The 27,484-nt window shown below is 38.5% G+C and overlaps 1 protein-coding gene across 2 annotated transcripts in view; it reads left to right on the top strand.

Annotated features, from left to right (window-relative positions):
* Positions 1–27,484, top strand: part of LOC131435863 (IQ motif and SEC7 domain-containing protein 1) — a 215,131-nt gene that overhangs the window by 48,631 nt on the left and 139,016 nt on the right. The gene's annotated exons all lie outside the window — the stretch shown is intronic.

Raw genomic sequence — 27,484 nt, 5'->3', positions numbered from 1 at the left:
GTCAAATCAAAATCGAAATTCTAAATCAAATGGAATTATTCATAAAAAATCTTTCATTCATTTCATTCATTTGATATTATTTTTACCTTTCAAAAGGTATTTGAAAGTGACAAAAGCCGACTTAATTGCCTGTACAACCATTGTTCAGATACCTGTTAAATTCTCGTGTAAAAACCGAGATCAGATAATCTGCTTGTGGTCAAAAACTGAAATCGGTACGTTCAAGCTAAAGTAACTCGGTTATCGAAACTCCCACACATTTTCGTGAACATAACAGGCGGTGTTTTCAAGGCTGTTAGATTCTGCTAATCGCGAGTTAATATGAAACAGTTGTGAACAACTCTCGAGCGGCAGCAGCAGCAGCAGCAACACCATTCAAACATCATTTGTCATTGAATATTAATCGATCGAGTTTAAATGTTCACTGACTCCTCCGCATGACGAACCGTTCAACCGTGACGGCACTAACACAACCGAAAAACCGCTTCGGTTTGCACTCAACTTCGGAAAGAATTCTGCGGAAGAGTTGTTTGCCCCTTTCATGGGTTGCTTGCTGATGGGCTGGATGCAACCGGAATATTGATTAGTGGGTTGCTAATGTACTTCATCGACTTTGGAGTGCACAAGCAATGGACATTGACGCGCGAAATTTATCCACTTTACCTTCTCCGCCCCGGTGCTTCTAACGGCAGGCTCTGACTGATTGTTTCAACTGACATTCAAAACGACGACGGAAGGTTAGTTCAATTTGCGTAAATTGACATTGTGTTCGAGTTCGTTCAGGGTGTGCTGACGATTTCATGGGAACTGTTGTTTCCAAATGGTTTATTGTATGAAATTATTATCCAGAAGAAAGATTCCCATTGAAAGGAAGTAACTTTGACTGTGAACCAAATAAAATCATGCCTCACCGAAAACCGGCGCGATCCTTCGCATTCTGGGTCATCATTCAGCACATATCGCGTGCTTCGTCAGGGGCAGCCCACCAAAACGAGAAAGCTCATTCCTGATTCGCAAGACTAGCTGAGCAGCAGAAAAAAGAAGAGGAAAAAAAAATACAAACTAAACACATTGGCCTATAGCAAATGCAAAATTACTGCACAGCACCAAACCGGTAGCCGTTTCATTTTCCGTGCTCTAGATAAGCTACCGCGCGCTCGCTCGGGGCCATGTTAAATAACAACTACCACCTCCACCACCACCGTCATCGGGTTTCAGTTGCGCCTGACTTGAATACCCACGCCGAGGTATGTACTGAGGATCGTCAGTCCGTGCAGTGTCCGAACGGTGGTCTGATCAACGGTGTGAATGCATATTCGGTCAAATTTGGATCAAACAAGCGGCGCATGCAAAGTGAGACCGCATAAAAAAGCACTGAAAATTAAACACACAAACGGTCAACCGCTGCTGATGACGGACAATTGGCTTTATTGGTCACCTCTGATGGCGTGGAAAACGAGCTCAACTGTTCGGAACTTTTGATACCCGGCGGTGTCCTAGTTTTTTTTCACGCTCAGACAAGGACACAATGAAACATCGCTGCTCCGCTGGAAGATGTTCGATGTTTTTGTTTGGCGAACGTTGTCAGAGGAAAGTTGTTATTGAATTTAGTTCACCAGGGAAGTCTAACATACCAACGCTTTGTGTTCGATCCGACGACACGTTGTATGCTAATGTTCGGTACTACCGAAGCACACACACACTGGCGGTGCGAGCAGCGCATTGAACCTCAATGCCGCGACCGTACCAGGAAGCAATTATTTGCTCTACGAAGGGGAGTCGAAAAAACAACAACAAAACCTTCGAAGCTGGAGGGCTTCCTCCATTTATTCCCAACCGAAACCAACGCAAGCGGGACAATAACGAAACTGATCGGTTTTGGAATGGACGCCCCCGCAGCAGGAAGGCCTACGCAGTTGTTGAAACCTAAGGAAGAAAGTCTATGAACGGCCGATAGTGGAACGAACTGCAACGGTTTGTTCCCAGGGAACCACCACATTTCTATCTCATCTAGAATCCGTTACATTTCGAAGTGCCATCTAGGGAAACCTGAACCACTCGGTCGGGGTTTAACCCGGGTTTGTAAATCAACAGCAATCGGGCTGTGTTGGTGTTGGGCCTAACTGATAGAACATTATCGCTAATGAAGGAATTGCTTTTATGGTTTAATTAGCATGTGGCTACCAAACCTGGAGCTTAGGAGACGAGACTCCGATTGTGTTCGGGAACGATTTGCTAATAGCTACGGCTGTTGTGAACCGCTGTCTTGCGTGGGGACTCATTTCGATGATAAGATCTACAAATTAAAACTACTTCGAATGGGGTATCATTCGTAGTTTCAGTACAACTGGTTGATGTTAGCTTTATAAGAACATTGATTTGTAACGAATTTATAAGCAAAATCTTGATTAGTAAAGTGTTTTTAAACATTCGGTACCTGTCAACATTGCTGAAAACCAAGTACCAGAGATTTTTTTTTTTTCCATAAATACGTTTATTTCTTAAGGCAGTTTACATAAGTTTTTCTTCGCCGTAGCATCACTTTTACATAATATTCTTATCCTAATTTAATTCTAACATAGTCACAACGTTTTGAATTTATTAAAACATATTCTCTTAAAGTACCAGAGATGTTTTAAGACATTTCATCGTATAAAAACTGTCCCAGAAAGTATGGACGCAATCAAAAACCGCTGCCATTTCGCAATGGTTTCGCAACCGCTGCCATTTTCGCAATGCCATTTCGCTGCCATTTCGCAAATTCGATTACAAATCCTTGTCGGGACCACAATATTATACGGTGCGAGAAGGGCAAGTGTTAAACCAGTCCGAGACATCGATTGAAGTCGAAAAATTTGGTAAGAAAGCTATGGTCTGGCAAGCAATTTGTAGCTGCGGTAAGACTTCGAAACCCTTCATCACCACTGCTTCAATGAACAGCGAAATATACATCAAGGAATGTTTACAAAAACGACTTCTACCCATGATTCGAAGCCACAAGGATCCTGTTGTCTTCTGGCCAGATCTTGCTTCTTGCCACTACTCGAAATCAACGGTTGAATGGTATACTACCAAAAAATGCCACTTTCGTCCCAAAAGGCATGAATCCACCAATTTGCCCACAACTTCGACCAATTGAGGAATTTTGGGCATTAACGAAGGCACATCTTAGGAAACATGTCTCGGCAGCCGAAATTATTCAACAGTTCGAAAAAGATTGGAAAAAAGTCTCAAAACTTGTCGCCAAGAAGTCTGTACGGAATTTAATGAGGAACGTTCGCAAGAAGGTGCGCCAGCTAGTCTACAATGGCTAAGTAGCAAATGTTGAGAATAATATTCTGTTGTTTTAGTCTAACATTATCAGTATATCGAATAAAATTTGAATATCTAACACTTGTGAATTATTTACAGCGAAATCAAATTGCGTCTATATTTTCTGGGACAGTCTTTATATGCCTATCTTTAGTATGAGACGGTATTCGAAAAATTGTCCTTTAAAAAAACTGGTAGAACTTGATCGAGAAGATCTTAGGCTGTAATGAAGATAATATCCTAATTCTTACTTATTTTTTATCAAACATTCAACTACTCGTCAACTTTTTTTTGTTATAAAATATTGATTCTGGCCTTTTCGCGTAAAAGCTTTACGTGGCCGATTGGCTTACATTTTTGTTACTTGACAATTTTTATTTTGTTGCTATTGGATCTCATTGTCACCCTTTTTCTAGGTGGATATGAGTTTCCATTTCCATCCAACGAGGATCGGGTGTCACTTTGTCGGCGGCTTATCTCATCATCCATTGCTTCATCGTCGGTGTTGAGTGTGATTTCCGTTTTCTTTTCGTTTTCCTTGTTGATCGTAGTGTTGGGCTCGTTGAGAGTTGCTGTAGATGCGCCTTGTTGTACATTGTTGGCAGTTGCTGGATGGTTGGACGGTAAACTCTTAACTGCAGCTGGTGTACTTTGTTCTATAGGGGATACGTTGGATCGTTTCGTTGAAGGGGATACTTCACTGTTGTTGGTGACTGTCACAGGTGTACTGGGGTTGGTGTGAAGGAAGCACCGTTGTCCTTTGGTGTGGTTGTCTCCTTGTCCAGTTTATCACATGACTTACCGTAGTGAACAGCTTTTTGGCAATATTGACATTTGGCCATCTGATTGTCATAGGTAACAAGTGATTTTCACGGAATTCTTGTATCCTGACCGAAAGTCACATAAGAATGTATAGGCCTCTTAAAGCGCATGCGTAACAAACGTACGCCATTTAGAATACCGGGAAAAAAGTTTTTCCACCTTTCTTTTTCGATAGAAAGAATCTCTCCGTATTGGACATAGTTTTGTGAATATAAGAATCGGTGACGCTTGAGGGGAGATCATGCACACGCACTTCTATAGCACTATCTTCCATATATACTGGAATGTTGTACTTAATGTTCTCGTGCTCCACATAGTGAACATTGTTATTGTCTTTTGCGAATTGAATTGCATCCAACTCTTCATAAAACTGGATGTAGACAACATTATTTGTCTTATTGCATTGAAGTAAATGCACACCTTTAATGTCAAGATGAATTTGCTTCTTAAGCAAACCTTCAAGTTCTCATATCGAATATATTTTATGTTTTCATTGTCAGCTATCACTGATGGGTACAACATTTACCCTGAAAACCTCTGTCCCTTTTCGTAGATTATCATTGACTACGGTTTTTAGAACTTTTTATTCTTTCATCAAAAAACAATTATTTTCATTAATTTCGTGTTGAGTTCTTAGAGTAGAATTGATTCTCGGTGACAAGTAATATAAACTGTTTTCAGTTACCAATCCTAAAGTTTACAAGCAAACATGCTTGCTTGAAATTTGACACAACAAAGTTAGTTGAAAACAAAATGGGTAAATTCATTTATATTTAAAATGCAGTACGCTAACTTCTCCTTTTTCTTACTAACAAATATTTTTAAAAATAAAAATAAATTAAAAAAACAATTTTTAATTTTGATGACGGGTATAGCGCGATGAGTTAGTCGATGCCTTTCATGCAGCCCGTAGGGTCAGAAATTTTTTCTGGCCTACATAGGCAACGTTATGGTTAAAACCTCTATAATCGAAACAAAACATACTTTATTTTTTCGAAATTTCATCACGTTTCACCTGCGGTTCGTAAGATCTCTAAGCAGTTCAAATTGAACTGCCTCTGCCACAGCAATTCAATTTGAACCTTCATGTGAAAATTTATCACGAAAGTGGTTTGTTTTGAAATTTCTTTTCGTAAAAAAGAAAAGGAGTTTGTCTTCGGCGAGTGATGCATTCGAAATATAGATAGATGAAGTGTAGATTAATGATTCTTACAATTTAGTTCGGGCAAAAACAAATTAATAATTATTCATGTTTCTTCTCTTAGCAAAAGTTCTAAAAAGAAAAAAAAATATAGCATTGTGTACTACAGATACAGAATTCAAAATTTCAAACATTCTCCAACTTATGGAACAGTTCTACACATTGAATTGCTTTTAAGTTATAGATGATCACTTTCCGTTTAGTTTCATTTTATCTTCTAATGGTGTGGTAAATTTTTCGCAGAATTCCATTTCATAGTTGTATTCGTCAGTCTTTTTACCAATCTATTTTTCTCATACAATACTGATAAAAGTTTAAACAAGCTCAAGACGGCTTTAAATTTGGAGATTTTGGAGTAGCCAATAGGAAGATTTAAAAAATAATCCGTAAAATAATCTACCGCAGAGAAAGTTACCCGTAAAGTAAGTTTTTATGTACTGTGATCTGACTACCAGTGACTAGAAACTGTCCTCTCTAATAAAAAAAAAATGTTGTAATTCAGGAATTTATTAAAACTTATACTTATACTTATACCTATCGAGGATAGTATATGAAAATACATTGTACACAGTCGCGTACCCAGACGGGGCCCCTCCCGAAATCAAAAACAGATATATAATTATTTAGAAGGTCTCAGACATGTGTTACAGAAACAACAAGACAGTGAACGTAAAGAAGTGTAATACAATAACAGTTCCAGTGGAAAAGTTTAAAGAGTCTGTTAAAAACACCCGTAAAAAGCACACCGAGAATTAGGTACATAAGTAATCTTCAGTAGCATTATTTTTTATCTTTGGGCTCCTCCTGAAACGAAATCCTGGGTACGGGCCTGATTGTGCATAGCAAAGAGATGCTTTAACCAATTCTATAGTTTGGAGTCCGGTTGGATCCATATTGTCCTCATATAAAAAACTGCTGTAACATATAAAGATCAGATAGAAATGTGCCATGTTTGCCAAAAGTGTTCTCATAGCGGAAATGTTTGGAACATTTTTGAATACGCTCAAGCTAAAATTGTTTTAACAGCACATCAAACTGTCCTTTCACCGTTCTTTCGATGACGGCAATGTGCCATGCACATTCTTTTCCTTGTTATTGCGAATTGGACCATAATTCACCTAAATGTAAATATATTTGTTTGTTCGAAACAAAACAAAAAAAAAGGCACTACATCATAGTCCTTCATTTCTCGATTGACATTACACCATAAACATGGACTTTCCCTCGGTGCACACCAGGAAATTGCGCAAAAATACTTTCAACGATGACCACCACCAGTGGTATTACCTACCGAGCGAGGGGGGTTACAGCCATAATGTCAACGACGCCCATTGTTCATAGACTATTAGTCAGTAACTTTTCGTTTCTAGCCTTTCATAGCCTACATGATGTAGAGACGGCATTCAAAAGCCCCGACCGAACGGCACAGGCGTGCGCAATGGCCTATGAACCCACTTTTTACATACCACAAGAAAAAAGAAACATATTATTCAATTAGCGTCCGCGTATGCAGGTGTAGACGGGCAGGCAAGGTAAAAACCGCCCCGATCGGCGGTGGTGGTGTGTTACACTGCTGAACATCTAACCATTAATCAATCGAAAGTTGAGCCGCTCTCCACTGTTATGTGCCTGCACGGTGCGCGAGCATTCGGGGGTCCCAAAGATTGCCACTCTCCGAAGAGTCGGAAAAGTCGACCACACATCAGGCGGTATTATTTGCACAGCTGATTGTTCGGATTCCTCCGTATGACCACATTATTTGATGATGATGATGATGATGACGATTATGATGAGAATGATGTTATGTTTAAGCCAGAGACCTCGCCGCATACGGAAGTAATAAAAACAGCCTAAATCGATATTATAGTCATCTTCTGTCTCGGTCGTTTCGATGGCATCACGTTTTCACCGGTAGTACCATCAGGACTTTCAGTACGGTAGGGGAGGTTCTTGTTCCGCTAGAGCGACGTTGACGGTGGTAATCACAAGACGCAATCAAATTAGTTTGGTAATTTCAAGGGAAATTGCGGTTGGTGTCTGAGAAAATTAAGTTTCGGGTCGGCGACCCAATGGAACTACATTCCATTTCACAGTCTGGGGTGCATGTGTGAAATTAAACGTGAGACTAAATCGGAATTTGGGCAACGTAGCCCGAAATGCAACGAACCAGTGTCCAGATCGTTTCCACTGCTATTTGAAAATTGATTGAATTTGTTTATGGTCGTATGCACAGCTACGACAATCAATAGTTAATCAGAGAAGCGTCGCGGTCATCTGCGAGTAGCAGCGAGATAAAACTTTCGAAAGAACGAATACCCACCTCCCACACCAAGAGCGGGAAATATATTCAGCATTATTCAACTGGAAGAGAAACATCAGATGAAGGTACGCTCAAAGTTATACGACATCGACTCTGGCTTAATAGTGAATTCGCAGCAAATGAATCGCAAAAATTACGCAAATCTATAGAAATACAAAATCTATAAGAAATTTCGTTGGTTGAATTTTTGCTTGCGTCGGTCACCCTAATGACTATATGAAATTAGTCAGGCCCAATTATTTTTCGATGGGGAACAATTGTATCGAATATTACGAGTTTCTGGGATATCGTATATCGTCGTTCTGTGCGCCATTTGTACACAATTTTTCGACGTTGTTCTGCTGAAAGTCCACGCATTTCGAAACAAACTAATGAATACGAATAAACAACTGCACAAGTGGTTAGAGAATAGTGTAAACAACAGGACGCAGCCATAAAAATTGACAGATTCTGAACCATTGCGAAATGGAATCGGTTTTTGGTTACGTCCATACTTTCTGGGACAGTCTTTATAAAAGATAATTATTTCAATACAACAAATCAATGTGGTGAGAGAACTATTTGATAACTAATTATGTTATGAATGATGTTACCTTGTTTCAACCAGTGTATCATAAAAAACAAGTTCGTGTTCTTGTTGCAACATGGTTTGGATCAAGTCGTGTCAGAACTGGGGAGTGATACATTCCAAGAATGTAAGCTTGCAAAAGCGTGCATCTTCTTGTTTTTTTATCAGATGATAAAGTCTGAAGTTATGCGCTAACGATAATTTGTAATATTTCACTAAGAAGTTCAGATCATTGAGATGAAGTAAAAATATAAACGATCGTAAATGACTTCCTTGTGGTACCTCGAAGCTGCCTGAAAATAACGCTGTTGTGCAATTTCCTATCCCTAAGATATGGGCATGTTTTTTTCGCGCCGAAAGCCAAATATCCCGTTGATCTTATTTCTTCGCGCTTCGTCAGTGCTTCAATCAGTTCAAACTGAACTGGCTTCTCGCGCCTAGCAGTTTAATTCAAACAGACGCAAAGTTTGAACTTGTTATGCAACCCTCAAATAATATTTCACAATTGCTATATTATTTCTCACGTCTTAGGCGTAAACAAGTGACGGCTTATTACTGGCCGTCGCAGAATGTGAACATTTAGGGGTTTTGTTGGTTTGTGCAAAAAGCACATATTTTGTTTGTTTTTCTTAAAGTTTCACCTTCGGCTCGTCAGATGGCAGCTCAGTTTGAACTGCTTTAAGCACTGACGAGTCGAAGGCGACATGTGAAGAAATAGAAACAAAATATGTGCTTTTTGCACAAACCAACAAAACCCCTAAACATTCAGATACACTTGATGTTTTTTCCTGACATGCCGAACGAAAAGGCATTAATAGTTGAACATAAACTACTTATGCAATGATGAGTCGAAGACGAAATGTAAAAATATGAAATTAGTCGTGGCTACTTAGCACAAACAGGTTTCTCACGAGGTACCAAATACCCTAACTGACGGGAAACGTACTGCTAGATCCAATGTTTGGAACGTTTGATATCATGTTCTATCAAGAAATGATTTATTTTACTACCTTTTACCAGATTAATCCAACTGGGTCCAGACGATTCCCTGATCACGTGGTGGAGTTTTTTTTTGTACAGCTGCTTACTCTACCTTGATCATGCCTTAATCTGGCAAAATAAGTATCTATTAATCTATGATCCGGTAGCATTTTTACCGTGCAGGGTTACATCACGAATTTCTGCTATCATTCAACTAATCTATTTCAGAAGTCGGTTACAATAGTTCACTATGAACACTAATTTCATATCCCGTATTTATCATTCATTCGAATGCCGACGGAAATCTTAAAATTTTTAACTGACGATAAAAACTAAAATATAGCCTTAAGATGACCGAAATACGAGACCGTGTAGGTGCGGATCGATGCAGCTGCCAATGTCTGTCAAAGAGGCGATCGTAAAGTTCTGGACTTTTGCTCAATGTTTTTGCTGCTGACGAGAGTCATCATTTTCCAAATATAACAATATTTTCACTGTGCGCAGCTGTGTGGGTGTGGGTGGGTGATCTCCCCAATCATCCCTCTGAAATTGATTCCACTGATCGGGGTACATTCGATCGATAATTTGACGAAGCAACTGCAAGCTGACGCAATCGTCGTTCCGGATGTAGTGACTGTAGACAGTTGTGCACTCGTACGATCGAGATCACTTTCCGGATGGAAAGGCCTAATAAAGTTTGTCTTTTATGTCAGGCAATAAAACTCGTTACTGGAAAATAGATTTTCTGCTCGATTTCTTTTCAAACTAGTCAGCATTAGGTTTTATTTTTTACTACTTCCTTTTCGGCTTTCCATTGAATTGAATGGAAAACCTCCAAAATGCACCGTAAGCGCTGCTTATGTAACTTGATTGGAACATAACCTTCGTCGCAGTCGGTTTTGGAGGTATTCAGCGTCACCTGTTTCGTACAATTGGGCTCTTCAGTGAACCGAAAAATTCGTTTCAATGTGGCGCCAACGAACGGCTGAGCTCAGACCGAAAAACTGGTTCGCTTCAGGCGGCAAAATAGTTCACGGATGCAAATCGAGCCTCTTGAGTACGCCTTGCGGGCACGCCACTACCAGTCGCTTATTTGCTTATTGTTCGAGTTGTTCTAGTATGACGCTGCCGCTATATGGTAAAATGTGTAGGAAGTTGGACGGGGAGTTCTAAAGCATCTATCAGAAAAACTAGCGCGAAAAGTTTCAACATGACCAAGCACGTGGCTGTTCCAGTAGTTGCCGTCCGGGAAGTTTGATCAGTCTCAAATAAAATGAATTATTTTATTTTTGGACAATGAAATAGTATTGGACAATTTCGTCTCAAAAAAAAATGTGAAATCCCGATAAAACCTCAACTCACACGGACTGCGTTACCTCGGTGCTGATTGGAAACCATACCACGTTCATTTCCTAATGAGTTTCTCAACACCTCAAGCGATCCGTCACGCCAATCCAAGTGACGACATTAAACTGCTAATTTATCTAATTGATCGAGGCATATCGTTTTTTTCTTCGAATTTGCACCGGAGGCCAATTTTTGCACTCATCATTTCAGGTATATCTGCCGCGAGGGAGAGAAATGATTGAATTATTGAGTTGATGTGGTTTTTTCCCCAATGCAATGATTCGATGATCGCCCCAAACATCAACCGACCCGTCAGGAACAGGCCAGGAAAAATCAAACCTCTATAAAATTGGCAATAATTGGCCAATTTCGTTTCGATTTTTCCATTTTTTCTCCTAAACTTTCGTCGCTGGTTTGCTAGCGTTGCTGTTCCTATCGTGGGAGTGCAGAAACCTAGACGGGAAAATTTCGTTACGACTGCCCTTGTACCGCAGCATGCCGAACAAATTACTCACGGGAAGTTAGTTCCGCTTGTCGGAATAGGGCTTGGTTCGCGAGAGATGCAGACAAACTAATTGGATTAGCATGGGGAAGAACTCGAATTACCACCCGGCGCGTTAGCTCGGGTGAAAGCGAAAGTCGTTCGACGAAGAACAATGTTGGAAAATTTCGCTACAATTATGTAAATGCCGAATGGCTCTGCTGCAGTCGGTGAGAGCACCGTGCGTTTTTTTTTGTTTTTTTTATTTATTTCGGAAGGAAGCAATCATACCGTGAGAATTGTGATTTTCTGCACATCGTGGCGTTGAGCCAACATCGACAGGAAAGGTGGAGAAGGAAATTGATTCAATCGATGTTGGTTGGAGGTATGAATCTAAATCAACAAGAAATTAATCTTGTGCACTTAGCACAAACCGGTACACATGCGGTACCAAAACTCCTGAATGACACTTATCCGTTGACGGACAGAAAGCCGCAACTAAGTTTCTTCCTTTCGGCACTTCAGCAAAGACATGGCTCTTCGGTGCAAAAAGTTTCAATGTAAATAGCATTGACTTTACTAGGCAGACGTTTATGTTGAACCGGACAATTTATGCTGAACCGGTCTGTGGCATTAGCAGTTCAACATAAACTGCTAGTGAACTGATGAGTCGAAGAATATATGATATCTGTTGGAATTTATAATTAGTAATAATAAACATTTAAAAGACTCAAACTTAAAAATGATGGGTGGGTAATAGCCGCGACATAACCGAGCTCATTTTCAAAGCGTTTGAAGCTAGCAACTATTGTTACATCAGTAAATATTACTCTATAGATTTAATATTCTGTTTTGTTAACAAACGACTATAAATGTAAATTAGTATAAACGAAAACGGCTTCCCGATTTTTTCAAACATCAAATAATAATCGCATACTCGAATTACACTTGCTTACGATCCCAGAACTTTCCAAAAAAAGCAAAGAAACCCCAATAGTAGCTTTTACTAAATAATTTGTTGATTCTGATCAGAGCTAATAAAAGTAATTTTCATTGACTAAAAATAGACGAAAATGACAAGAAATTACTGTCACTCTAAGCTTCGCTTGCAAACTATGAGAACGAAATCCATGTCCAGTCAATGACATGAGCGGGAGAGTAGTTTCAAAATTGTGTTTTTTCTTTCATTTGCCCTTTCAGTCATTTCCATTTTCAGTGTCGATGTCCAACCGAAGCTGTGAGATATCCAACCGAAGCTGTGAGAATTGAAAACGACAGAAAAAGGTTCCACAATAACTTTTACCTATTGGTGCTCGAATTTCTAGTAGTTTTGGTTTTCAAAGAAGTTCTGGGATGTAATTACTTAGATTTGTCATATTTTGGTCACTATTTATAGCCAAGCGTCACATATTTTCAATACATCGATGAAAGAATGAGAATTGAAATTCTGCTGGTGCTCCCTGAAGACGTAAGTTTGGTTTCGTCTTGTCATAGAGGAAAGAGTGACGTTGGCAATTATACTCTCTCATTTTTTCGATAAGAAACGAAAATGCTTCGTCTCTCTTCGTTTGTTCTGGTGTCGGTCATTTCCAAATGAGACAGCAAAAAATTGAAAATAAAACTGTTGGAATGGTTTCTTTCATTGAGAATGCGTGACAATTTTAAGCTCTGATTCTGATAACAGCCATTTGATGAATAATCTTGCAGCCTAATTTAGATCCGATTGGGATTATTGTTTTACGAATTTTCCCGTCGATCAGAAGCACCGTTGTCGCCTGGGTCGGCAGTTCAAATTATAAGACGGTGGCCTTAAAACCCGATGTCGAATGTTCGAGTCCAGACTTAAAAAGATTCATAATGGCCGTAGGTCAAATTCTGCATCGGAATGTAGTAATCTGGCTTTGCTTTCCATGAACTTATTACAGCTTGGACGCGTAGATCCGATAGATAAATCGAAGCAAAATTATACAGCAGACTTTGAAAGGGTTACTTGTTTGTTTGTCATGAAGAAGGATTACACCGTACAACAGTTTACTACTTTTTCTTAACTCATTACAGCAGCTCTATAAACTAGGTACTACTCTCGATCAATTTCAGTAGCTCAAGATCCTTTCGCACCTGAAAATATAAATCTCACAGCTGGCGAAAGCCACGATTATAACGGACAATATTTACTATACGCACAGATAGGTAAATGATTACTGAATCAAAACAAGACCTAAAATAGCTACACGAGTAGTGCAAGTAGAACTATGCACAAGTTCAAACGTGTTGAGATCTGTTGATTCTGAAATATAAGCGACGGCCCTTACATTTCCGAGTATGCCTCGTAGCATAATGCGCCTACTTCAATCTGAGGTTTCATTCGATCACCAGCTTCTTCAGTTCTGGTATGCTCCTAGTACCCAGGTTGGCGTTTCAATGCGTAGGGCACATTTCTAAAAGCCAATTGTCGTATGTTCGAGCGCTGCTCTGAAAGAATTCTTAGTGTCAGTAGGATCCATACTACGATTCTGTACGCTAAGATTTCAAACTAATGTAATGTGTAATCTTTACAGTTAGTTACTATTTTTTAGCAAGAACAGTTTGATGAATGTAGTTAAAATACTCTTTTTAGTTATCATTAAAATTCTGTTATATCACTGTAACATCACTACAATTTTACTAAGTATAACAAACGTTACTATACAGATACGTATTTCGACTGCTATTTATGGCCATCATCAGTATATCAATGTTTTATAAGGCAACGAAGCAAGGAATTGGTATTCAATTCCTATTGTAGATTTTTACCATTTTGTTTTAACAGACTTTGCAATCAATGCTTAGCGTACAAAACAATAGCAATGCAATTGCTACGATCCCTTGGACACTAAGACTACGACTAGGCCAGGCCAATAGCATACGCAACTGCTTTTCAAAACCAGTGCCATATACCAAACGGCGAATAAACATTATAAATCTCTCTACTCAGCAGAGGGGGTTGATGAAAGTATATGTTTGTGATTATTACTTGCGATAAAGGTCATATGGTAGGGCAAATTAAGATAAAATCTCACCGACCGAGCTATCGTTTTCCTTTGTCGATTTACTTACAAGAAATGATATTTTCTTATCTCCAGGATATCTCAATTGCAAAGCAATTCCACGAGATTTGTCTATATGGAATACTTTTCGTATAATTCAAATTCTACTATCTTTTCGAATTCTTATCATTCTTTCACAGGGAAAATTTTCGGAAGATGTCTCATACCTAACTAAGACGTATTCAGGTTCAAAATGTGAAAATAGACTACTTGTTCTTCAATTTCAAGCGTGTTATCATTACAGCTGACTGGAAGGGATAGAAAGGTAAAAAAATTCTACTCGATGTAGGGAGTCGATGAAAGTATATGTTTGTAAGCAATACTTGCGAGATGAAGCCTCGCAGTAGACCACACCAAAATAAAACCTCACCGACCGAGTAGGCGTTTTCCTTCATCGAGTTGATTATGAGAACTGATTTTTTCCGTATCTTCAGAATTGCTGAGCTGTTCCTCGAGTTATGTCTATGGAGGATATTTTTCGCTTAATTTAATTTCCGCTATTTCATTGGTTAATATTTTCAAAATCTTAACACTCTCGAACAGAGCGAAATTTTGGAAGGCTTCTCATACCAAATTAGGACATATCCAAGTCTAAAATCTATTATAAAACAATTCAATGGATCAGCTAAATCATTGCATTAGAGTTTTGTCATGCAAATTTTCCCGTTTGTTACACAAGTTCATGGCAACAACATTATCAAAACTGTTCAAATGGCTCGAGCAATGTTCCGACTCAAGAAATCCGCCAACTTTTTCGTAATCAAAAACATGTTTTCGTTTGGAACATTTTGATAACCGCTGTTGTGACGGAATCCACGGCTTCCACGGAAAAGTTTTGATGCACGCGACAGCTTCGCAATCGAATTGATCAACGGACCTGTTTGGAAGGCAAATTTGTGATGCTAATCGGCCTGTCCAATTGTTTGGAAACGAGGTGCAACCGTTTGGTGGTAGGACGCAACCAGTAAACTGAAGTTTCATCGTTTCGGGTTGGTGTGCTCATGCGAAAATTTGAATATCACGCATTCGATTGTTTCCTGGCGCACGATGGTTGTCTTTTCTGTTTGTAGTTTATTTCGCTTGAAACTAAACCATGGCGGAAGGGGGAAACGGTTATGATCTTGCCGTCGCGATTTTCGGATAATATATTTTCTCATGACTTCGGTAAGTGTGTTAATTGGAGGCGATCGTAATTATTTTGGTCCTAATGCTCACTCATAGTCTAGTGGACAACGGTTTATAGCCTGCTTGAACTGCTAAAAAATGGTGGTTTCTCTACGGATTTGCATAAACCTTAATATTAATTTCGTATGTAAATTAGTGTGCAATTACTCGCTTTGATACACGCTCGTGGAATCCGAGGCAGCGGGTTGAGTGAAGGTCGTCATAACTTTCGTTTTTTTTAGTAAAACCGTGCCAGGGAAACTTTCTTTGTTTGAAACGATTTGGCTCCAAGGTAGGTCGCGAGACTGGGAGTTAGTGCTGACTGACTGAGAAACTGCCATCAGTAAGCATTCACACAGGTTCAATGCAATGAGATCCGGTGATTCAGGAACTGAGGTGATCATTTGATATGTCAGTGTTAGTGAACCTGTAGTAAGAAGGTTATGATTTTTATAGCAGCATAATTCTCAACAGCTAGTTTTGGGCTACTCAATCTTAGATTTTGTTGGCAATTTTCGGTTATTTAATTGAATGTGTAAATTTCTCAAATGCGATTGAAATTGAAACATTTTTTTAACGAAAATCGATTTCATCCATCGATATAATCTCCTTCAAGAGCAATATAATCATTCCAACGATTCTCTAAATGTTCGATGCCGTGATTGTACAAGGATTTTGTCTCATAAAAGGCTTCACATTCAGCAGTTGCTTCATCATTTGAGTTGAATTTTTTACCGGCGAGCATTTTTTCAGATCTGAAAATAACCAGCAGTCACTGAGGGCCATATTTGGACTATATGGTGGATAAGGGAGCAATTTGAAGTGTAAATCGTTCAATTTAACATTCTGCAATAATAAACTAACTCACGAAATTGTTTTGAATAAATTATTTTGAAAATAACAGAAGTTGCTTCACTTAAATGGCAGTCTTTTGAAAGTTGGTACATCATAATCTTATATCGATACCTGTGTGTCAGTCACACGAATTATTCAGTGATGTGTTATGCTAGAGGGAAACCCAGTCCTTCAAGTGTGTCGAATGAAAAAACCAAAATTTTATTCAATGACTACTTGTCAGTTCATTAACTTTGAAGTCGAATGAATACGGTATTTAAATTGTTGACAGAAGCAAAATCCAGTCCGGGAATTGGGTGTTTCTATCGTTTGGTGTTTTTCATTGACATTCGTTTATTCTTTCGGTCGTACTGATTATAAAATAGCTATAATGTTTATATATCGCAGCACCGTCTTTTATCAATATTACACATCAGTAGCAGACATTCGTAACCGTTTCGTTTTCTTTATAGCGTGTACAAAATATAACAAAACACGCATCGTTTGTTTTGTGTTTTCTTCTTCTTTCGGTGTTGTACATATTGTCAATCTATATGGCGATTTGAAAACTTTGACACTCATCGCCCTGTAACTGCGAAACCGGAAGTCGGATCTGGATGAAATTTCACAGTAGCTTTGAAGACAGTATGAACTTTAATTCAAATCAAGATTTGTGAAAATCGGTTCAAGCATCGCAGAGAAATCGAAGTGAATTTAGTTTTAGGAGTATTTCTTCTTCACTTTCGGTGATTCCGGAACAGGAAAAAAAGGGACCAGTAGTGCCGAATTAAGTTTTCATGCCCACAAACTAACAAGCTCTGCAATCTAAAAGAATTTATCAGACAGTTTTATGGGATTTGTACCTGTTTTTAATCATCGTTCGTGGAAACTTTTTCTTTTTCACATATCACCATATAACTCCGGAACCGGAAGTCACTATGAGACCTTTCATTTGAATCTTAGTTTGTGAAAATCGGTTTAGTCATCTCTGAAAAAAGTGAGTGCATATTTTTGTACACATACACACACACACACACACACACACACACACACACACACACACACACACACACACAGATTATTTGAACTCATATTGTTATGATTTTGAATTAAGACGAATTTGTCGATTTTATCAGTATCCAACAAAAAACAGACTGGGAAAGGATAGTGGAATGCAAAAGCAGAAATAGAAAAAAAAAAAATGCGATTAAAAGGGGGGTCGTTAATGTCAGAGATATAACTAGAAGACGTGAATACGAAATAAACTTACACTTTTTCTGCTTTTATCTATAATCGGTGGTATTATAAAAGTTTGTGGGTCTTCGTCGCTCAGGTTTGTAAAACGTTCTAACCCTATAGGCGGGATAGGAAATTGAATCAAGGAAAACTGCGAGAAAAGCACCTAGTTTTCTTTTCTAATTTCTTGCTCATCTGTGCTAGCTTAGTTATCGTTTGAAATTTGTTGACCAAATATTCTGATTCTTATAGCATGCATATCAAATGACCAATAAATGCTAAAAATCTACTGGATCACTCCTAATTTATTTAGGTAGTTTTTGAACAGACTTCATTTGAAATTAAATCAAGAATTTACTGCCGCTCTACGCTTAATTATTTCATATTATGCGTAGAACGGCAGTTTAGCATGTTATAAAAACAAATATTAGGTCTATGTGACCTTTTATCGCAAGTACACGGAAAGACCTAAATCAGCATTTTGGCGAAAAAATTAGTTGATTTTTTGATCTTAATTAGTTATTTTTCGAGACAACTAAAAAAATCTTACTTTTGCTAATTCAGATTTTTTAATTCTAATTCCCTTAATAATAATAAAATATTTGTTGAAATGGCTATTTTTTTAATTGAATTCACCAATTAAACGTGCTGTCATTTCTTAGCTAAGGCACACCTCATTTCCATTCAACTAATTTTTTTAGTTGAATTAGAGAAATAAAACTTTGTTTTCAATCAACATGAATGGTTGAATTAGCTTCTGCAACTTGCAGATACCGTCACCGTCACCGAGAAAATGTTAACACCGTAATGACTACTAGCCACTAGATGGCACACTACTAACGAAAAAAATTTCATTCGCGGTTATCTTTTCTGTATTGGCAGTTATAAATACAATGTTGTATTGGAGAAAAAGACATAAACGAAACATAATCTTCTTTTTGAAAATTTTTATCCTAAATCGCTGTTTTCTTCATTCGACTTCGCGAAATCGACTCTCTCACTGAAAACTTTGAGCACTCGGCAAACAAAAACCGAATACAAGTAGCACATCGGATTTCGTAGCCCGGAAGGTTGAAAAATACAAAAAAACATCATTTGATATATACAATTAGAGTGCAACATTCGAAACTCACTTCACTGTTCCGCGTAAAAAACATTATTACGCACAATCGGTTCAAACGCGCACAAATTCTGAATAATTTTCATAAGCAATTCGTTAAAGCATCGTTCCTGTACGGTTGGTGGAGTTTTACTTAATATGGCCACTGTGTGGCCGTTATTTATCGTTTGCTTATACATTGATCGATTTCAAAAATTTATAGCTTATCGATTCCTTACGCTAATTTTCTCGGTTGACGCTTTATTTATCGGTGGACATTTGAATGACAATTTTTATCCGTACAATTCAGTTGTGATGATAATACAGCAAATTCGTTTGAAATTTGAGTATAAATACTATATTCTGAGTATTTATATAGCTATACTGGACATCTAAGTAATTGAACTTTAAGTTCAATTATCGTGAAGTCTTGCGTAAACGAGAGCCGAAGTGATTTCAAACGACCATAAATAATCAAAACTTATCATTTTGCTGAAGAGTTTTACTGATCTTGCACCTTTTATGCGTCATGATCGAAATAAAATAGTTCTCATAAACCAGGAACTTTAGAACCGAAACTCAGATCCAAATAATATTTAGTACAAACTGTTGAATCTAAATCTACCGAGTCTTGCGTAAACGAGAGCCGAAGTGATTTTTAGTTAGGAAAGTTTTAGTTTAGTTAGGTCTTCAGGGTCACAAGTTACTTTTTCTAAACCAAACACTACAAAGTATATAATATTGTATCTTTTATTCATGACAATATTATAGAAAAGACGTACGATACCTTGTATTTGTCGCATTTGATTTACATTAGTTTGCGAAAAAAGTGCGCCCTTTCCAAACACGAAACTCGTAGAATCGCTCTGCGTTTGAACTTGCCTGTGAATGTGTGAAAACTAGTTTTCATGAGAAACAATGTGCCAGCTTGGCAAGTAGGTCTTACAATGTTCCTACAACTAAAACCACAGAATTGCGGTAGCAAATATTATACTAATGGTTATAATCAAACTTCATCACTTGTGACTGAACACCCAACTTAAATCTGAACAATGTCGAATCTAATCATAATTCACCTAATGATATCTACATAACACAAAAAAAGCGCCTGTTGATTTTCACTAAAAACTGTCGGTAAGGTTTTATTTTAATGTATGTCCTCTAAGGAGTGTATCGAAAATAAGCTATCCACAAATTTTTCTTTCAAATTATGATAAAAAACTATATTTTATTCAAACTAAGAATTGATCCTTTATTGTACGAGGTTAAACTTGAGCATAATAAAAACCGGATGAAATTTAAGTTATTCCTTCACGAATTTTCGAACTTTTGATCGAACGCTCTTCATCAAGTTGCGGACAAGTGTTGCATCGCAATTTTTGGACACTTGAGCCCAAATTTTTTTGAACTCCTGCATGTTCCCAGCTGCCTTACCAGTCTTCTTGAAGACCCTCTTCACGATTGCTCAGTAATGTTAGATGGGTCGAAGCTGAGGGCAATTTGGTGGATTGATATTTTTCTCAACGAAATTTATACCCTTTTCCGCAAGTCAATTGAGTGTGGTTTTGGCCTAGTGAGCCGACGCTAAATCCGTCCAAAACAGTGGAGGTGTACTACGCTTCTTATATAAAGACAGCCATCTCTTCTGGAGACAATCAGATCGATAGTTTTCAGCATTTATAGTTCCGGTAGTGTAAAAAATGGTTGACTTCAAACCACAGGAACATATTGCTTGCCATACCAGTACCTTTCGACTGAATTTCTCCACTTCAATCGACCTGTCCGCATCGCTCACATCCTTCCCAATGACGACAGTAAAGTATTGTGGACCTGGAAGAGTTTTTGAGTCCTCCTTTACATAAGTCTCATCGTCCATCAAAACGCATGCATCCGGACACTGCAAAAGACGCGAATACAATTTCCGGGCCCTTGTTGCTGCTCGCACTTCTGTTCTACACTTTGTTTAGAGATTTTCTGCATCTTGTAGGTCTTCAGGTGATTTCGCCTCTTGATACACTGGATCATTCCGACACTCGTTCCTGCTTTTTTGGCCAAATCACGTATTGACATTGACTACTGCTACTAATCTGAAATCATTACTTCACTTTCTTACATTGCTTCACTATATCACTATATTGATTAATCAAATACGCTATTTCATTTGTGAACAATTGAACTGCTAGGTGGCAGAACAGTTCAGCATAAGCTGTTATGCACAGACGAATCTAAGACAAAACCAAAACATAAAAAATAAAAACGGGTATGTCACAGCACAAACTTTGGATAACTTTTGTGGAATTTGGCCTTTCTGTTTCAACTGACTTCGCAACCGATTATTAGCTTAAAGAATCATTGCATGACGATCCTATTGACACTATGAATCCTCCCAGGTCGGGACTCGAACATATGACAACTGGCTTGTGAGACTAGCGCCATATGCATTGAACCGCCAATCATCAAACTTCACATACTCCGATTTGAAAGTAACTTTCCACACGTCTTCAGTATGGCTAACCACCTGGATTCAAAAGGATCGGTATTTCTAGTCCATCGCGAATCTACTCCAACCAATATTTCACAGTGTTATCTGAAGTGACAACAGCCCCATGATATTTATCCAGCTTTTTTTGTTTTCGCTCTACGTAATGTTTTTTGAGGAAACCAAAAACGTTTTTCCTTTCGCACTCAACACGATGTCAAATACGGATACTACAATCGACTGTCATTGCAGCTCAGTTTGACGATCGAAAAGGTTGCTGATATTGGAAAAAAAGTCTTTTCTCACATTTGAACTTCTATGTATTCCGGTTGCAGCGGGAATTTTTGTACTAAAGTTCAAATATTCTTCGTTCTTCAAACACAAGCCCTTTTGAGTAAGATCCTCTATTGCGGCTGCTACGCTGTTAACGATGACCACCGTGAGCATTCGGAATGATCCTAGAAGTAAATGACAGATTCTCTTTGTTTATTTTCTCTTTCGATTATATATCAGCGTTATTATACGAATGTTCGTTAATTTCTGGGTACAGATAGTAAAATGGTAATGTTTGGTGTCATTCTACAATTAAACGTGAAATTTGATCAGCTATTAATAGTAATTTATTGAAAGATGGCTTTTTGGTCAATGTTTCTTTACAAAATATTTATTTTGCGTCAAAAGCCGACGTTTCGAAGGAATATCCCTTCATCTTCAGGGCAACTATAAGGTTAACATACATGATTAGTCACAGTTTTCACATTATACAATTTCATAACAAATTGTTTACTCACAAACGACAACAAATATTTTTCGTCAAGTGGATTGGAACATTTAAAATGATCAAAAACGGGAACGGCTACTCTACACTGAAAGCACAAACGGTGTGAAAACATTAATTTGAACGAACTACGATTTGAATTTGTATGTTTGTTTTAACTTACACAGTCACTTCCCCCGCACATCAAACCAGATTAAACATTGAAATATTTCTTAGTCATGGCTGATAATAGAGCAAAAATCAGAAAGAGATAGATGAGCAGCAATAGACAGCGAAAATGAGGAGATGAACACGTAGAAAAAGAAAGATACTGTTGTTAATGTGAGAGAGAGTACAACAAACCAGAGTATGCTGCATTTAAATTATGTGTATCGGTTCTAAAGTTAATGGTGGAACCATCTGTGAAAATGTGACACATTTCTAAAATTTGCAGTGCATTGATCCTATTATCTTGATCTAGAATCTTTGCACTGTCCAAATCAAAAATGTGCTCAGATTCAATCACGTGCACCATTAACGCTGTCTTTTTATATTCATCCGTTTTGCTCTCACTCTGATCGGTGCCCGACGAGACGAATTTTTGGTACCGCTGTATCAAAGAGCGGTGTCCAGACAACCGCTGTTTCAGTTGCTGCGTGGTTAAGCCAATGTATGAGCTATCGCATTCTGTACACGGAATGCGATAGATTACATTGCGCCTTAGAAACTTCGAAGTGGAATCCTTGAGCCTCGAAAAAAGTGATGCGTTAGTTTTTATGCACTTAAACCCCAAACGCACATTCTTGTGGTTCCTCTGAATAATCTTAGCCAGAGCTGGGGTAAGTGCATCCACATGGTGAAGCGACCGGTACACCATTTGGTCGCTGTCGCTTTTGTTTCGGTTGTCATCGTTCAGTTTGTTCACAAATCTATTTATAAGTCTGTTGATGAGTGAACTTGGATAGTTGTTGCGGATTAAATAATCACGCACTGTTTTCTTTTTCTCAGTTACAGATTTGCACGTTGACAACCGAAACACTCTCCCAATGAAACCAGTGGCCGTGTTTAGCTTTTGCGAAAGTGGATGAAAGGAGAGAAAATTCAAAATTCGTCCCGACGCAGTAGGTTTTTTGTACCAGTCGGTGACGATTTTTTGCTCCTCTGTTCTTATTAAAAGCATGTCTAAGTACGGCAGTTGGTTGTTTTCTTCCACTTCGCATGTAAATTGAATATGAGAGTTGTATGCATTCAATGCGTTACTCACATATTCAATTCTGTCTCTTGGGAGAGCGGTGACCAAATCATCAACATATTTTTTGAAAAATGGAATGGGCATACCGATCGTCCCCATCACTTGATCGAGCAAGGATTCCATTACCAGATCGGCAAGTGCAGGTGACAATGGATTACCCATCGCAGTGCCGGAGGTTTGCCTGTAGTAAGTGCCACGGAAGACAAAATAACTGGAGGAGAGATTGAAATCGACTAGTTGAGTGAATAAATCACTATCTTTGATGGTTGTATTTTTCTCGATCGAACTCCAATTATTTTGCACCGCTTTGATAACCAGGTCTCGGGGAATGCAAGTATAATGTGAAAACTGTGACTAATCATGTATGTTAACCTTATAGTTGCCCTGAAGATGAAGGGATATTCCTTCGAAACGTCGGCTTTTGACGCAAAATAAATATTTTGTAAAGAAACATTGACCAAAAAGCCATCTTTCAATAAATTACAACAAAGTGGTCGTACCGTCTTCACAATATAAAAACAACAATGGCGCTAAGTGAAACCCTGAGCAACGTTACCTTCTACAACAGCCTTCCTTTATCACAACGCAGATTATACAAAAGCTATGCGCATACTGTCGACAAACTGTGCGCACAGCTTAGCCGAAAGGATTTCCTTCAAAAATGTAGAAAACTCGGCCTCTATCCAGCACACATACAGAATACCTTCCGATGCATAAATGGATTGTTGGAGGATGCTAGCCCGTTCCTAGGAAAACTGCAAAAGACAACGGATCGGTTCAAACGAGCGATTCTCAACATCGAGATTAAAGATAGCTACCACAGAATCAAGAAGTTAGAAGCGAACAAAGCAGTCCTCATCAGTCAGATTACACAGGTAACCCCACCGCACACGTACACCTCCTTTTTCAACGCGCAAGACCACTACTTCAAAAGACAAAGTCGGTTGAAAAAGATAAACATTGAAAGCAAGTTTAACCGCTTACTTGCTAAAGTTGAAATTGAAACACAAGTAAATTTCACCACGAACGACGCTTGGATACGGAATACTACAGATGTAGTAGTTCCTAAAGAAGCAATGGTTTTATTAGGATATGGTCCCAAGTTTGCTTTGCCTTTCGAGGATAATCGAGAAATTCCATATTTTAAGATTATTGCTGACTTGGAATCGATCCTTAAACTCGAGCCCGACGAGATTCTACAGACGGCAAGCCGCAATCAGTTCACTAATATAATGCAAAACTACGTGAACAAAAGGAAGAACGGTTTATTCAATTCGTCTACCAGTGCCGTCGATCGTTTTTTGATCGAAGCATATCACATCAGCAAAAAGTTCATTCGAGACAATCCTGATGTTTGTGTTCTGCCAGCTGACAAGGGAAACAGAACTGTAATAATGAAAAAAGAAGAATATGAAAACAAAATGCAAGCCCTTGTTGGTGACCAGAGTACATACGAGAGGATTGATTCTGATTGGACTAACAAAGTCCAAACGAAGAACAATAAACTGGTGAATGCTTTATACGATCGAAAAATGATCGACCAAAACACCAGGTCTCGGTTAATAACACACAATGCAACGTGTCCAAAAATTTACGGACTTCCAAAAATACACAAACCTAATATTCCACTGAGAGTTATATTGTCGTGCATTAATTGCCCAACATATCATCTCTCAAAATTTCTTGCAAACATAATACGACAATCGATTGACCAGAACAAATACAATGTTCAAAACTCTTATGAGTTTTGTTCATTCATAAACAACGTTACCCTTCCACCTAACTACGTATTGGTTTCTTTCGATGTCGTTAGTTTGTTTACTTGCATTCCCCGAGACCTGGTTATCAAAGCGGTGCAAAATAATTGGAGTTCGATCGAGAAAAATACAACCATCAAAGATAGTGATTTATTCACTCAACTAGTCGATTTCAATCTCTCCTCCAGTTATTTTGTCTTCCGTGGCACTTACTACAGGCAAACCTCCGGCACTGCGATGGGTAATCCATTGTCACCTGCACTTGCCGATCTGGTAATGGAATCCTTGCTCGATCAAGTGATGGGGACGATCGGTATGCCCATTCCATTTTTCAAAAAATATGTTGATGATTTGGTCACCGCTCTCCCAAGAGACAGAATTGAATATGTGAGTAACGCATTGAATGCATACAACTCTCATATTCAATTTACATGCGAAGTGGAAGAAAACAACCAACTGCCGTACTTAGACATGCTTTTAATAAGAACAGAGGAGCAAAAAATCGTCACCGACTGGTACAAAAAACCTACTGCGTCGGGACGAATTTTGAATTTTCTCTCCTTTCATCCACTTTCGCAAAAGCTAAACACGGCCACTGGTTTCATTGGGAGAGTGTTTCGGTTGTCAACGTGCAAATCTGTAACTGAGAAAAAGAAAACAGTGCGTGATTATTTAATCCGCAACAACTATCCAAGTTCACTCATCAACAGACTTATAAATAGATTTGTGAACAAACTGAACGATGACAACCGAAACAAAAGCGACAGCGACCAAATGGTGTACCGGTCGCTTCACCATGTGGATGCACTTACCCCAGCTCTGGCTAAGATTATTCAGAGGAACCACAAGAATGTGCGTTTGGGGTTTAAGTGCATAAAAACTAACGCATCACTTTTTTCGAGGCTCAAGGATTCCACTTCGAAGTTTCTAAGGCGCAATGTAATCTATCGCATTCCGTGTACAGAATGCGATAGCTCATACATTGGCTTAACCACGCAGCAACTGAAACAGCGGTTGTCTGGACACCGCTCTTTGATACAGCGGTACCAAAAATTCGTCTCGTCGGGCACCGATCAGAGTGAGAGCAAAACGGATGAATATAAAAAGACAGCGTTAATGGTGCACGTGATTGAATCTGAGCACATTTTTGATTTGGACAGTGCAAAGATTCTAGATCAAGATAATAGGATCAATGCACTGCAAATTTTAGAAATGTGTCACATTTTCACAGATGGTTCCACCATTAACTTTAGAACCGATACACATAATTTAAATGCAGCATACTCTGGTTTGTTGTACTCTCTCTCACATTAACAACAGTATCTTTCTTTTTCTACGTGTTCATCTCCTCATTTTCGCTGTCTATTGCTGCTCATCTATCTCTTTCTGATTTTTGCTCTATTATCAGCCATGACTAAGAAATATTTCAATGTTTAATCTGGTTTGATGTGCGGGGGAAGTGACTGTGTAAGTTAAAACAAACATACAAATTCAAATCGTAGTTCGTTCAAATTAATGTTTTCACACCGTTTGTGCTTTCAGTGTAGAGTAGCCGTTCCCGTTTTTGATCATTTTAAATGTTCCAATCCACTTGACGAAAAATATTTGTTGTCGTTTGTGAGTAAACAATTTGTTATGAAATTGTATAATGTGAAAACTGTGACTAATCATGTATGTTAACCTTATAGTTGCCCTGAAGATGAAGGGATATTCCTTCGAAACGTCGGCTTTTGACGCAAAATAAATATTTTGTAAAGAAACATTGACCAAAAAGCCATCTTTCAATAAATTACAACAAAGTGGTCGTACCGTCTTCACGCTATTAATAGTAAAAAAGTGAACAAAGAGTATCTGTTATTGGTTTTCAGGCCTATTTGAAAAGTTCACGTAGATTTGTAACCAGAAGCTGCTTAAATTTGTCTCAATCCGATAGTAAGCTCAGACCTTACCCGAACTATCTCCAGTCTGGTTCTCGATTTCTTCTTCTGGAAATCTTCGACAACAATGTATTTATAGCGCTCGATGACTAACAATTACTAAGCCGCGTCCCGTTATGGCCGTTAATCATGTTTCGGCATTACCTCAGCCGGCACAACACAAATTCGAATTGTCGAAACAATACACTCCGGGTCGTTTGCGCCGCGGTGGGTGCTGAATAAAAACCGGTATTTAACACCTCTGCGTGAAATTGCAAAACACAACCATCCAGCCAAGCCAAGCCACAACAACGGCTGGAGGTCAACAAAGCGGTCAATTCAGTGGCAGGTCCCACGCACACTTAAAATTATACCGCTTATTTCAGCATGCGTTCTTCGATTCCCCTGCAGGGGTTTTCCATATATATCTCTCTTTCTCTCTTTGCGTCCGATTTTTGCTCGCGAATGAAACTTGTCGGTTATTTGTTGGTATCGATAATTCTCGAACTGAAATGTCAGTTTGCGGTTGTCAACAGTCAAATTAGTTTATGTCAATAATTTGCAATAACATTTGGTTTGTGACTTGATAAAACGAAACCGGTTTGAGGGGCTTGAGTCAACAGACGAAGGTTGATACTCGCTAATTGGGTTAGCAAACAATATTGCTGAGCTTGCTTAATGATATTTCATCGTTCTTTCTAATTACTATTTGTCATTAGGAAAAATCTAAAAAGTTTCGCGAAACTCCAAATACACTATCACTAGACTGAACCTGATCCAATTCCGAATCACATACATCCATCCATCCATACATACATCGTACTGTAATTAGCATCGAAAGTGGGTTAGGTTCAGTGAAAAAGTGAAAAAAC

Source organism: Malaya genurostris, chromosome 3 (genome assembly GCF_030247185.1).
Source record: "Malaya genurostris strain Urasoe2022 chromosome 3, Malgen_1.1, whole genome shotgun sequence".
Lineage (NCBI taxonomy): Eukaryota > Metazoa > Arthropoda > Insecta > Diptera > Culicidae > Malaya > Malaya genurostris.
This window is presented reverse-complemented; position numbering and strand designations above follow the sequence as displayed.